Source organism: Cornus florida, unplaced genomic scaffold (assembly GCF_030987335.1).
Source record: "Cornus florida cultivar Cherokee Brave unplaced genomic scaffold, ASM3098733v1 CherokeeBrave_3.0.0_Hap2_Chr07, whole genome shotgun sequence".
In the NCBI taxonomy this organism is placed as follows: Eukaryota; Viridiplantae; Streptophyta; class Magnoliopsida; order Cornales; family Cornaceae; genus Cornus; species Cornus florida.
The window spans coordinates 10,529,279-10,543,443 of NW_026775577.1; positions in this window are offsets into that span (position 1 = coordinate 10,529,279).

Genomic DNA, 14,165 nt, shown 5'->3' on the forward strand with positions numbered 1-14,165 from the left:
AAAAATAAAAAAAATAAAAATTCATACTTACAAAAACAAAAAAAAAATAAAATTAAGTAGGGAGGGATGCCTCAACTGGGTGCATGGTGGTCTATAAATCTGTCTTTGTACGTAAGTCTATTAAGATGTCAAGAATTACCAATTCAAATACAAACATAAAGTTATACAACTCATGACCATTATTGAAACATAAGTCATCAAATTAACAAATAATAAAAAATTAAATAAAAAGAACATAAATTTTTTACAAAAGAGTTTCTATAAATTTTGGACTCTTTAGAAACCTATAACATTATTTATTCTATAATTATTATTTATTATTTAAAGAGATCTACAAAGTTTGGACTATTTAGGAACCTATAACAATCAAAATATAATAGTAATAATTATATATGAATCATTATTTACGTTTCTATTTATCATTTGTTTTTATTCTATTTTTTTTTTTTCTTTAGTTATTTATTAGTAGTATTTTTTAAAAGTGTTTCTATAAATTTTAGACTCTTTAATTATTCATTATTATTTCTATAAAAAAAATTAATATTCTTATAAAATTATTGTATGTCGACTCAAAATTGTTATACATTAAAGATTTAAAGTTGTTAAGGTAACGCGGAAATAAGAGAAATCCTCTCCATTCAAATTGTAATCAGTGACGTCAACATTACTTTTCATTTGACCGACTAGTCTATCAACTACTCGTCTACAAATACAAATGTTAATCTACAACCTTCTTCCATTTATATATATATATATATATATATATATATATAAAGAAGTCCCAACCTTAGGTTCTTAGCATATTTCTTCCACAGCTCTTCCTCCACTCATATTGCTACAAAAGTTTCTGAGAAAAAAAATGGACCACCACAGGCATCCTCCACCACCGGGTCCGCCACGTCCGGATCCTTTCGGACCACCACCGCCACGGGGTCCGCAACACCATCCTCCGCCGCCACCGGGTCCGCTCCACCACCATCCTCCGCCAATGAGGCCACCAGGTCCACCACCTCCGGATCCTTTCTTCCCCCCACCGCCGCACCACCATCCTCCACCACCGGGTCCACACCACCACCCTCCGCCACCGGGTCCGCGCCACCCACCTCCTATGCAACCGGACTTCTTTGGCCACCCGCCGCCACCACGTGGACCACCTGGTCCTCACCCTCCACCACCTTATTAGTACTGATGTCTTTTTTTTTTTTTCTTTTTCTTTCTGTAAAAGTAAATAAATAAAATTGGTGATGGGTGTGTAATATATGCTGAATTTTAATGAAATATTGCTTGATTTTTGTTTTATTGGAGTTCTAATCTTCTGATCAAGGGTATATAATATGGTATTGAAGGTTCATTATTACTGTGAAATTTCCACCAATCATAATTTCTATTATGCTTTGATAGAAATCACAAGTTTTTGTCATTTCGGGGACCAAAAAATTGTAAGTTATATTTCCAAAATTTGTGAATAATTAATTTATTTTTGTAAAGTTTCATATTCTCTCTTTTTAGTTGACCAATTTATGATACTATGAGAGCATAAACAGACCAACAAAAAAAAATGAAAAAAAAAGGTGTGTGTATAAAAGAGCAGTGTTGGACTTCTCAAAAAAAACAAATTCATATCACAAATGATAAATATAATTCTCCATTTTCTCATCTTTTTTAGATTAGTTTCTATCTCTTAATATTTTCTTTTCAAAAGTATAAAGATCATAACTTTCCTATATATACCAGTCAACATTGAAACTCATCAAAGTAATCATCCTCCACCTGTGCATGTATAATTGTCCATGACTAATTTTATTTAGGCGCCTTAAATTTTTTTGAGTAATTATTTATAATCCTAAACTTTAATTATGTTGAAGAGATACAAACAAAATTTTAAATTTTGAAATTATAGTTTTAGACCAACACATAAAAATTATTTACATATTCTCATAATTAATTATACATAACTTTAATTATATACTTTGACTAAAAAAAACTGCAATATATATATATATACACATGTGCGCGCACATGGTCGCAACCGACAACTTTCAAATGAAAATTTAAGAATGATTAAAGAAAAAGAAAATTCGCTCCCAAAGGAAAATTTGAATAGGCATTTTCTCACTCGGACTGCCAAAAGAAAAACTAATTATGTCGTCTCATTACTTTCATGACGCCTATCATTTTCTTATATAAAAAAAAAAAAAGGAGAATTCAAATGCCATATATGTTTGAACAAAAACAAGTTAAACTGTTTAGGATTATCTAGTGGATTAGGTTTTGGTTTGTCCCAACATCGTTGTTGGGCCTCTACCTATATCTTTTCTTTGGGCTTCTGTTTGGAGGCTTTCTTGTACATTATCCTAAATATATATATATATATATATATACACACACATCGTTGTTGGGCCTCTACCTGTTTCTTTTCTTTGGGCTTCTGTAGAATAATTAAATTAATTAAATTATTGTTTGGCGGTCCATTTCTAGAGTTATTAATGTTGGGCAATTCTTTGATATTAATGTCTAAAAGTATAGGTTTTCAATTTTGAATATATTAACAGTCTTTGGTTCTACAGTATTTCCTTTTTGATGGTTGAATAATTTAATTGTGCATTTTTCCAAGTTCCTAAAGTGAAGCGAACAAGCTCCAGTTTACCTTTTCTTTACATATTGTTCAAGCATGGGAGTATGGGACCCCCAAACAATCACAAATCCTTCACACAAGCAATCCCATCCTCCATTGATCAAAAATTGAAAGAAAAAGAGGGTTAGACACTTACCCAACAATGGAGAACACAAGGCCCATTATTTGTGGTTAATGGAAGATGTAGATGAGAGATTGATGGATGGGTGGATAAGCATGCATAGGGAGTGGAAGGAAATGGATAAGCATGTATGGAGAGGTGCATGCATGCATGCATGGTGGGAAATGTGGGGTGGAAGTGGTGGTGCATGCATGAATACATTTCCTTGTGTGGTGGTTTGGTTATGGAGGGATGGAGTGGTTGAGTTGCAGAGAGGGAAAGATGGGTTGTGTGTGGGTTGGTTGGTTTGTGTGGATGTTGGTAAGGCTCGGTTAAGAGGGATGAGTGGTTGGTGTTGGGCTCGAGCACTCCAAATGGGAGTTGGAGTGCTCGAGTTTTGGGCAGTGGGTTCAGGATTGTGAGGATGGTGTAGTTGGTTCACACTTCGAGCACTCGAAATGGGACTTCGAGTGCTCGAAGTCTTGGCAGTGAGTGAGGGAGATGTGGTAGTGAGGTGGTGGTTGGTCGAGAGTTGGAAAACAAAGAAATGCTTATGCCAAGGATGGACTTGGATTTGATCCTCACAATAAAGACTCTTGTTTATTGAAAAAGAGAGAACCTTTGAACAATTACTTTGTTAAAAATTCATCTTTTGGGTCGGAGCTTCTCTCGGCCAATTTTTAATTTCTCGTATGCCCAGGGGGTCATCATGGGGCTGGTGAATTCCCTTGTCATCTTCTTTAGAAAAGGTTATGACCGGCTTCTCAACTCGAGGTAATTTTATTGGAGGACTTGTCATTCCAACTTCATTCACCTCTGAAAAACTCCGAATACTCCTAGCATGAGCCCTCCGAGCCGAACTCGTCTCACCACCACCAAGGTAGGAAAAGTGTTGGCTTACATTAATTCGACCATTCAAATGAAATAGCCGCTGAAATGAAGTCTTTATCTCAAAGGTCTGATCAATTTTTGATTAACCAAAACTCGGCGAACCAAGTATCTTCCTTCCTTAACCATTCTCATCGTGCATTGAATGAATCATGTATGACTTGTTCTAGTGTTCATGGCACAGATTTTTGTGTTTCTGTAAGTTTTGGTGCACATATTATGGTTTAGGTTTTTTGGTATGTTGGTGGTGCACAGATCATGGTTTAGGTTTTTTGGTATGTTGGTGCATAGAGTTGTGGCACAATCCATCAAGAAACAAGTGTGAACGATCAAATAAATTGCAAGAGTGTTCAATTAAGCACTTTGTTTTGATCATATCTAGATTAACTTCATCCATACACATAGACATGCATAAATTCCATTAAATCTAAAGAAAAGTACATGAATCATCCATTCTAGCATACATAGACATATGATTAGAAATAGATAATCAATTGAAAGCATTAATCCATACACATCAAGTAGGAACCACTAGATATATATACAAATCCAAGATCAAAACATTTATTACAAGTAAATGCCCAAAACTACACAAAACACTAGGTCTAGGAAGCAAACTTAGGGGCTACTCTAGGCCCAAGTAGATGTCTAACCACTCATTGAAGTTGACATTCAACCCTCAAGGGCTATCTCCATGGTAGGCATGACCTCCTTCTTGATGGAATAATAATAAACAAATAATAATAAATGGAAATAAAATCAAGAATTTTTTTTATTTTTAAGAAACAAATAAAAAGAACATGTATATATAACCTACAAAACAAAATAAATAAATAAAAAAAATAAATTGGGCTAAGTTTAATGTCTCTAACAAGACGGAATGCTACTAGGAATTTTTTTTTTATTTTTTTTAATTTAAAATAAATCAATTCAAATATTTTTTTTATTTTAAAAAAATATATATCAATGAACTTATATATATATATATAATAAGGGTTTATAAAGTTCCATCACAATAGTGTACCTCCTGATTCTGATAGCCTCCTCCAAGCCCGAGATTCTCTTCAAAGCAACAAAGAATCGCTTCTGCAAATGTGACTTTTTTCCTAAATTGAACACAATACAACAAACAAAATAGAAATAAAACCCAGGATTCAAATTCTGTCAAAGTGATTTCACAAATATTAGTATCACAAACTTAACTTTTACAAATCAAAAAGTAGTTTCATTTTCAAAAGACATTTAATAGTTAAATGTACATCAATAGATAAGACAGAGCATGCTCTCAACATTCCAGTAGGCTTTTTAAACGAAAAATTAATTCTTCCAACCAAAGAGCAGGCTCCCAAAATAGGGAGCAGGCTCTAAGAGGTTGGGAGCCGACTCCATGCAATGGAGAGACCTTTTGGCTAACCTTTCTCGGCCTTTTGGTGTTTCAAATTATAGAAACTCTAAAAATTATTACCTAATAAAATTCAAATAAAATATTTATTAAAACTCTAACACAAAAAATATTTCAAATTATAATTCAGCTGAATTAACTTATTTTGGGGATAAGTGTCTGAAAAGGGAAATAACACGAAATTAGACTAAAACGAAAAAATAAGATAGATAAAAGTCCTAGAACACTCAAGCTTAAGGGGTTTAAATGCGCACTTTTCAGCATTTATAATGATTAGAACATGCAGTGGTCAGAGGATCCTTTAAGGATATCACCCATTTCGGTTTGAAATAACCATCTTACCCCTAGTTCATTTCTTTTCGGGTTTGGAATCCTTGCTTCAGTACTTGGCTCATTTGAGTTCTGTGGCTTTATAGGGAGTCATTTTGGTGCCTTAGGGATGACGTACATATCTAGAGGCCATTTTACTTCTTTTACTTCCGTATTTCGGATCCATTATCGGGTCATCTTTTTGTAATAAATGGTTCAACGCTAAATCCGCCGGACTTTCACTCTCCTCGACTAGTGCTTCAATATTATCCCTTCCGGTAGGAACACCTCTTGGGGTAATCAATTCCCATGGTCTTAAATTGAATGAAATAAACTTTTAATGTGATATTATATTAGTTCTTAGCATGCTTTCCAACATAGGTTAATTTGAGAGCATTTGGTTAAGTTTGAAAATCTAGAGATTTTAATTAAAAGAATTAATTAAAATATATTTTGTGGTCCCATTAGCTTAATTAAGGTTTTAACCCTTAAATTTTTAATCTCATTTATTCCTAAGCCTACACTTGTCAACCATCCAAACTAACAAGTGCACCAATCCTAGGCCAATAAGTGGGTGAATCTCCACCCTCCACATGTCACAAGATAATGCTTCCAAGTGACTCCACCCCAATGCCGACAAGTGGCTCCATGGGATTACATTGTAGATGATTTTGAGGAGATAGTTGAGTGTTGAACATTTTGGGTTTTATGCTCATTTTTGTTTTAAGGATTTATTGGCATGGCATTGTCGTATGGAGGTTCTTTTCTAGTAGTAAATAGTGGCCGTTGTGGGGCAGTATCGAGAGTGATGCTTATTCTCTTGTTATGATGGTGTTACCTTAAGGATGTTTCATCTTTGAAGTACCTTTACCCTTGTTTGGGCAATTAGGAGCGATGTGGCCTTCTTCATTGTAGATGTAACATTTGCATCTTTTCTTTTTGGAAGGTGCGTTGCCCTTTTTGGATTTAGAAGTATTTGGTTTGATATACTTCTTCTTTTGGACAGGCTTCTTGCCTTTCTTCCATTTGCGCCATTTAATTCATTTTTTACGAGAAGAACGCTGAGTATAGGATTTGCTGGGTGAGCAACCTATTTTCTAGGTTTCTTGTAGAATCTTATCGCAACAGTGTTGTCCTACAGAGGCGATGTCAAAACTATGTTTTGACTTTTCTCTTCCATCCGGACTCCGAATCAAGTGATTCTTGAGTCTAACTTGATTAATTTTTTGCTGTCGTCCCAGTGGTGTGCTCGGTAGCACCTGATTTTATATTTTTTTGATATGACCATTTTGCCCTTGGGGCTATTTTTGTCCAGTTTTCTTGTAATTCGCTTCCACTACTTTCTTTTGAGTTCTGTGACTTCACAGGAAGTCACGGATGTGTTTCGGAAATGATATACATTCTAGGGACATCGTTTTTGTGTGAAATGACTATTTTGCCCCTGGGGCTTATTTGTCATATTTTCGATCTTTTGCTTCCGCATCAGTTGTCATTGAGTTCCACGACCTCATGGAAAGTCGTCAAAGTGTCTTAGAGGTGTGTTGTGCCTTGGGAGACCGTTGTCTTGTTTCTTGTATGATTCTTGATTATAATTTGTTTAAATTATGCATAAGAGGTTTACATAATGTTTAGGGTTATTCTGGACTTAAAAGAGTAGCCTTAGTACTTTAACGGAAAAAGACGTAGTCGCCGGAGCCGTGGAAGATGAACTGACACAGTTTGGTCAACCGGTTTAGTGCACACGTCGACCGGTTGGCATGAACCGGTCGACACCTTGAAAAAATAAGAGAGAGATGGTGGCTGTGATAATATGGATATGGCGATAGTGGTTGAGATTGCAAAGATGGAAAAAATTGAGGAGGAAAGCGTCGAAAAATTTACTCCTAAATGGCATTCATAAGGCATTTAAGGAGTATTGGACTCTCAAGTCAAGTAATTTTTAAATTTTAAGTAATATAGTCATCAAAAGATCAAAATTATAGCTAGGTATGGACCAATCATAGAAATATCCCTCAAATACACGAGTCATGCTAAAAGTTTGAATTTAAAACTATCACTGTAGAGCACCATTCCCCCCAAACTTAAATTGCACAATGTCCTCAATGTGCAAAGAGAACAAAGGAAAGAGTATACTAGTCCAACTGAGCAAGAATGATCGGGACTGAAGTATCCAAAGTGGGTGGCATGGCCCCCAAGAGACTGGTGGGGCCCAGACAAAGCCACACCAGCTGTCCACGAACTCCATCTCCGGCGAAAAGAGCCACTACTTAATACCAAGCTAGTGACTTAAGCATGCTCATGGAACCATTGAATGGATTTTAATTAATACTTTGAATTAAAATCTCTAGGTTTTGAAATTCATCTAAATGATCTCAATTACCTCTTACAATTGGTATCATGGAGAAGAATTTGATCCTCTCCAAGCAGTCCAACAAATGAGTCAATTTTTATATTTTATTTCTTGGATGGATTGATTGATATCAAAGTTTGTGAAATCAAAGTGAGACATACAAGTTTCAAGAGATTCCTTGCTTAGAATGAAGGGGAGAGATTCTTCGACCACTTTATCTACCACATCAATGAGAAAACAATCATCCTCTTCGGAAGGATGTTGAGTTGCATGGAAAATGTGGAGTTTGACTTGCATATTTCCAAAGGCGATATCCATCACCCTGGTTCGGCAATTTATTGAAGCATTAGCTTTAGCATATCAGTGGTTTAGATATGTTTGGCTTTCAAGCTTTCTAATACGGCGAGCAAGAGATTAAAATAGAAAAAAGGGTATTTTTGTGTTTTTAATTAATTAAAAATATAGTTAAACTGTCTGAGGAGAATATTGGAACGTTATAGGTAATTAATAAAGGAATTGTCGTATTTATAGGAATTTAGGAGGTGTCATTTTATATAGAGAAAGGTAGTAGTGACTTTCTATAAATGTAAAACTTGGCCACCTCCTAAATTCACAACTCTTCAAGCTTGACTTGGTATCGCGACCATAAAATTAAAGCTTTGAACTTTAATTAATATTTAAGGCAAATAGGAAGGGGAAAAAAATTACTGAACATGCTAAACTGCTTTGAATATGTTACATTTTCATATTCAAATAGTAAAGGGAGGATAATATGCATCCAAACCATGACTCTATTAAATCAGTGAAATCTTTTTGTTATATCAATATTAGTGAATTAGTCAAGTCTATCATTGACAAGTGCACAGCCAAACAATTTTAACATTATTGTAACCAATTGAATGGGACTTTTTATTCTGGGTTAAAGTGACTTTTTAAATGTGAATGTGCTCTCTTTTTGTTATTGATTCCTTGAGTACAGCAGAAACGTGGTAGTCCAAAATGCATAGTTTATAAATTGGGAAAAAAATAAATCTATAAACAGTTCAATTTAGTATGGTTTAGAGGGTAAACCATAAAAATAAAACAAAAAGTCCTGACGGTTCCCAAAAGATTGGAACTAAACCGAACCGATGGAACCATCTAATTTTCCAAACCAATAAGAACGGTTTGGATCAGCTTGGTTTCACAGCACACAAAAATGTAATCTTATAAGACATCTTCTAGGAGCAAAATGAGATGAAATCACTTCGTCTCATTCCCAATGCCAACAGTATGCCCTCCTCTTCCACCTCCCCCTCAGTATGCCCTCCTCTTCCACCTCCCCCTCATTCTCCTCCTCCTTCCTCCCTCCCCTCCCCTCCCCCCTTTCTCTATCTCAATCCACCAAGTAGAGGAAAACGTTGTCGCCGAAAACGTTGTGGGTCGATCAATTTAAGCAGAGGCCCATTAATGGTAAATTCCTGAAGCGCTGCTACCCATGAAGGCTATGCTCCTAATTGTATGAGCTTAAACTGTACTATGCTCTTGGCCCGCATGAGCTAGAACTATATACGGCCCCAATAATAATAATAAGTTATTTTTAACCGAACTACGTCATTGACTTGATCCCTATAAGGGTACGTAGGCAGCTTGGAGGTTTGTTCCAAGTTCAGTAACCCAAATCTGATTAGAACGAATTCTTCACTATACAACTCAGCATCTGTATGGTAAACCCTTGCCACAAATGGCCGGCTATCAGCTTCCACCACTTTTACCTCATCTCCATCCCAAAATATTAGCATTTGATGGAGCGAAGATGGAATACAAAAATTTGGGTGAATCCATTCGCGGCTTAAGAGCAAATTATAAACTGCTGTTGTAATACCCCGTAATTTTAAAGAATGTATTTAAATTAATCTTGTGTTAGGTTAATTAATTTTATTTATTTGTGCATACTACATTATTATATTAAGTTCATTTAATTGTGCATGTAAATTAATTGTGTATGTTAAAATAGTAAATTTATTCATTTAATTATGCATGTATTATTAATAATAATTTCATTTGTTGGTTATGCTTAAATTAATCATTATTAGTTAATTAAAGTATTATATTTGTGTTATATAGTATTATGATGATATAATGTATTATTTTGTAATAATAATAATTATATTAGTTTAATAATAATAATAATAATAATAATATAATAATAATAATAATTATTATAAAAGTTTATTAATAATAATATAAGTAATAATAATAATAATATTTATAATAATAAAAATAGTATTAAACCAAAGTCATGATGAAATTAGAGATTAGGATAGGATTGCATCAATGGTTATGGTTGGAATTAAAGCCATATAGGTAGGAATATGAGAAATGGGTGAGAAGTTATTATAAATTAGATATTTGTAATATTTATATTATATATTTTGTATATAAATTAACTAGCTTGCCTTAGAAAAAAAATAAAGGGAGTTAGAAGCAAAGTATAAATTCTAGAGAGCTATTTTATAAGAGTGAAAGGAAAAGAGAAAGAGAAAGAAGCTTGGACCGGTGTAGGCAATTTTACCCGACTACGCGCAGACCGGCGGATTTATTTTAAATCCAAAAAGGCAAGTTATTATCTACTTTTCCCCTTTGAATTAATAAATTAATTGTTTAGCTTAGTTTTATGCATAGAGCCAAGGTTTAGAGGTTAATAAATTATTAATTTTATTTTATTCAATTAATGGAATTTTAATTATATAGGATGGTATATATTTATTTAATGTCCTATGAAATTAATAATGGCTAAAAATAATTAAATAAGACTTTAGGGATTTTTCTAGAATTTTCTAGATTTTTCCGGGCATTTTCTGCAATTTCCGGCGACCTTCCGGCGAGTTTTCCGGTCGCCGGCAGCGGGGGAGACGACCGGAGTGATCCGGTGCAACGCGGCGCACCATAGGAGGGTGTACGCGCGCATCTTGGCCATTAGTGGAGTCTGATTGATCCGGTGCATCGCGGTCCATGATACCGCGGTACACCCGGATCTGTGGGCGTTGGATGGAGGGAAGATAGGGTGAGATGATCCGGTGTGGCGCGCATGTAGGAAGGATGATGCAGCCAACCAACCGAAGAACGCCACGTCAGCAGGAAGCCATCAACGCGCGCGTGGCAGCGCGTGCGCGCGCGTGGGACTCTCCAAACGCGCGTGGGAGCGCGTGTGCGCGCGTGGCTGACGCCAGACGCGCGTGGAGGCGCGTGGGAGAGTGGGGAAGGTTGGGCTGCGCGTGGGGAGGCTCTGGGAGGCGCGTGAGGGCGCGTGTGGGGTCCCTACAGCTGCTGGAAATTACCAGAATACCCCTAGGGCCTGTTTTGTAAATTCCAGAACCTTAAACTTGGATTTTTAGGTACTGTGTTGGTAATTACGGGTTTAACGGGCCACGAAATTATTATTTTAATACCCGTTACTTATTCTTATGGCCGATTAATCTTTTCTAAGCATTTATTGGCTCGTTCACAGTACAGATACTAATGTGATTTATTTAACGACATTGTTAAATATAAATAGTGTTATTATCGTATTTAATGGTATCAAACATTACTGTTAAATTAAATAAGGCCATGGTTTTAGTCAGATAAATTATCCATGATATCTTATAGGATGTTTATACTGTTAATTGATCTATAAACCATGATTATTATGCTGTGTGCATTTCAGGAAATAAATGGACTGTTTAATTATGTCGCATTTATATTATATGGATGTGTTGCCATATAGAACCATATGAGCTGGCTAATAAGTTTAGACTCATTTATACCTTATGCATTCGTTGCGATAGACAGATGTGTGGCTGTCGGGGTATGTGGTTTAATATTATTGGCATGTGTTGCCCAAATGACATACTCGGTATATTTATTAATATTGTTGGCATGTGTTGCCTAATTTATATGCTCAGTATATTCATCAGTACTTTGCGAGGTGTTATCACTGTGTAGTTCGTTATAGTCTGTGTTGTCAGTACCGTGCACCATGTATAATAGCTGATTTCCCGGGTAGGGAAAGGCGACACTTAACCACCTAGTGTGAGTCTAAGTGATCACCGTCTATTCTGGTTGAGGTCATGTTATACATCGGATAGTTCCCGTAGGATGTATACAGATATAGTACTCATCCGATTCATAATGATTAATTTATTTGATTCTCTGATTTGGGTCATAGTAGAGAGGACTTGCTCGTGGGGTTGACCCACCATTGTTGTTATTTCAGGATACGGTCAGTATCCGTTTCAAGGCTGAGGTTAGCAGTGTGGGACCATCATCCGAACTCATCTACTCCTACGATCCAGTGCAGGGTAGAAGTTTTATGTAGTATTTCAGTTTCAGTTTTTATTTACTTTTGACGTTGAACTCTCAGGGTTATATTTAAGGATCCCTGACGTAGAATTTCCAAGTTGTAATGAAGTACTGTATTAAATAAAGGATGGATGGATGTTGTATTATTTAGTGTTCCTTTCCGGTCTAAATTCTTTTATTATCATCATTTTGTATTCCATGCTTGTATATTGCCAATTGTTTTTGATATCCCTCGTTTTTCGTGTATAAGCCTGATCAACTTATGCGTGGAAAATGTGGGGGTGTTACAGTTGGTATCAGAGCATTCCAGGTTCGAGTGTCTTAGGGATCTGTGATTACTATACTTCCGCGTTGTGTATTCTGATAATTAGAGCCTAAGTATTAGGGTTCTTCGTATTCTTTTAGTCGGTCCATTATAATGTACTGACGTTAGATTTTTCTAAATTTAATAGAAGGATGTCTCGGCGTGGGACAAGGAATGCGAACCGTCATCGCAGTATTTCCCCAACTCAAAATGAGAATCAGGAATTTTCTCCTCAAGTTGCTGATATCATTGCACGAGCTGTAGCAGCAGGAGTAGCATCTGCTCTACGAAACCAGCAACCTCCTCCGATAGTACCTGTTCCTGAACCAGTGGCACAGCCAATGTCATGGGACAAAGTTCGTCACTCGTTCATCCGGGGAAATCCACCGACATTTGCGGGGTCCACAGATGTCCTGTTAGCATATCAGTGGAAACAGGAGAGCGAGCGTCATCTTCGGATGGTAATCTGTACCGAAGTGCAGAAACAGATGCTGGCTACGTTTATGCTGATAGGCAATGCATTGCAGTGGTGGGAGTCTATTACTACTGTCGATGAGAGGACCAGATTGACGTATGCTGAATTTCAGACTCGCTTTGACGGCAAGTATTTTCCTATGTCAGTAAGATCAGCGATGAAGACCGAATTTCTGGATCTGCAACAGGAAGATATGACTGTGGCTGAGTATGAACAGAAGTTCATAAATTTGTCATTATTTGCACCAGAGGAGGTCAATACGGAAGAAAAGAAGAGAGACCGCTTTGTGAAGGGATTAATATGGCCGATTAAAGTGGTGATCTTAGGTAGTCCTGCATATACTACTTATATCCAGGTGGTTAATGCCGCCTTACAGCACTGCCAGATGAGAAGTGATTACCGGAAGTCCAAGGGAGATAAGCGGACTAACCGAGACTACCAGACAGGGGAGAAAGGAAGCAGCAGTGGTGCCAAGTCCAATGATCGGGGCAGATTTCAAGGACATCAACCTTGGAAGAAAAACAAAGGAAACCTAGATGTGCAGAGGGATGGAGTCCCTAATCAGGGTAGACAAGGTGGGATACCTCAGACCGGACAGGAACAGTGGTCGGGAAATCAACAGAGAAGGCAAGCAGGTCCTTTTACGGGACGTTGTTATCACTGTAGAGAGATTGGGCATCCGGCCAAGATGTGTCCCAAAGCTAAGCAGGGACAGTATGGGCAGCCGAGACCTAATCAGCAGTTACCTCTACCGGCCCCACCGATGCCACGTGGGCAAGTTCAGAATTTTCCGGCACTTCCAGCACCACCATTTCCTCCGGGACAACCTCCACAGCAGTTGCATCATGGCAGAGTTTATAACTTCATGCCACATAATGCGCAGGCTCCTCAGGCTATTGAGGGTATGTTTTCTATACATGGTAGAACTGCTCGTATACTGTTTGACACTGGTGCATCACATTCTTTTGTGTCTAGATCTTTTGTTATCTTATCTGGTATGACGACTCAGTTATGTGACCAACCTCTTAATATTTATACACCATTGGGAGTTGGCGCAATTTTACGAGAGTATAGCGGTGATATCCTTATAGATATGGGCCGACTTCGATTTCTTGCAAATTTGTTAGTGTTAGATATGCATTCGTATGATGTTATACTTGGGATGGACTGGTTATCTCAGTACCATGCTCAGGTTAACTGTTACGAAAAGTCTATTGGATTTTCTATACCAGGACAGGAGATGTATCTTCTTGTTGTACCACAACCTGATAGAGGGCCTAGCACTTATTTATTCGTTCTTGAGGAGGACTCACAGGAAGCGACTGCGGTATCTCTTGACAGCATCCCGGTAGTACAGGAATTCCAGGATGTATTCCAGG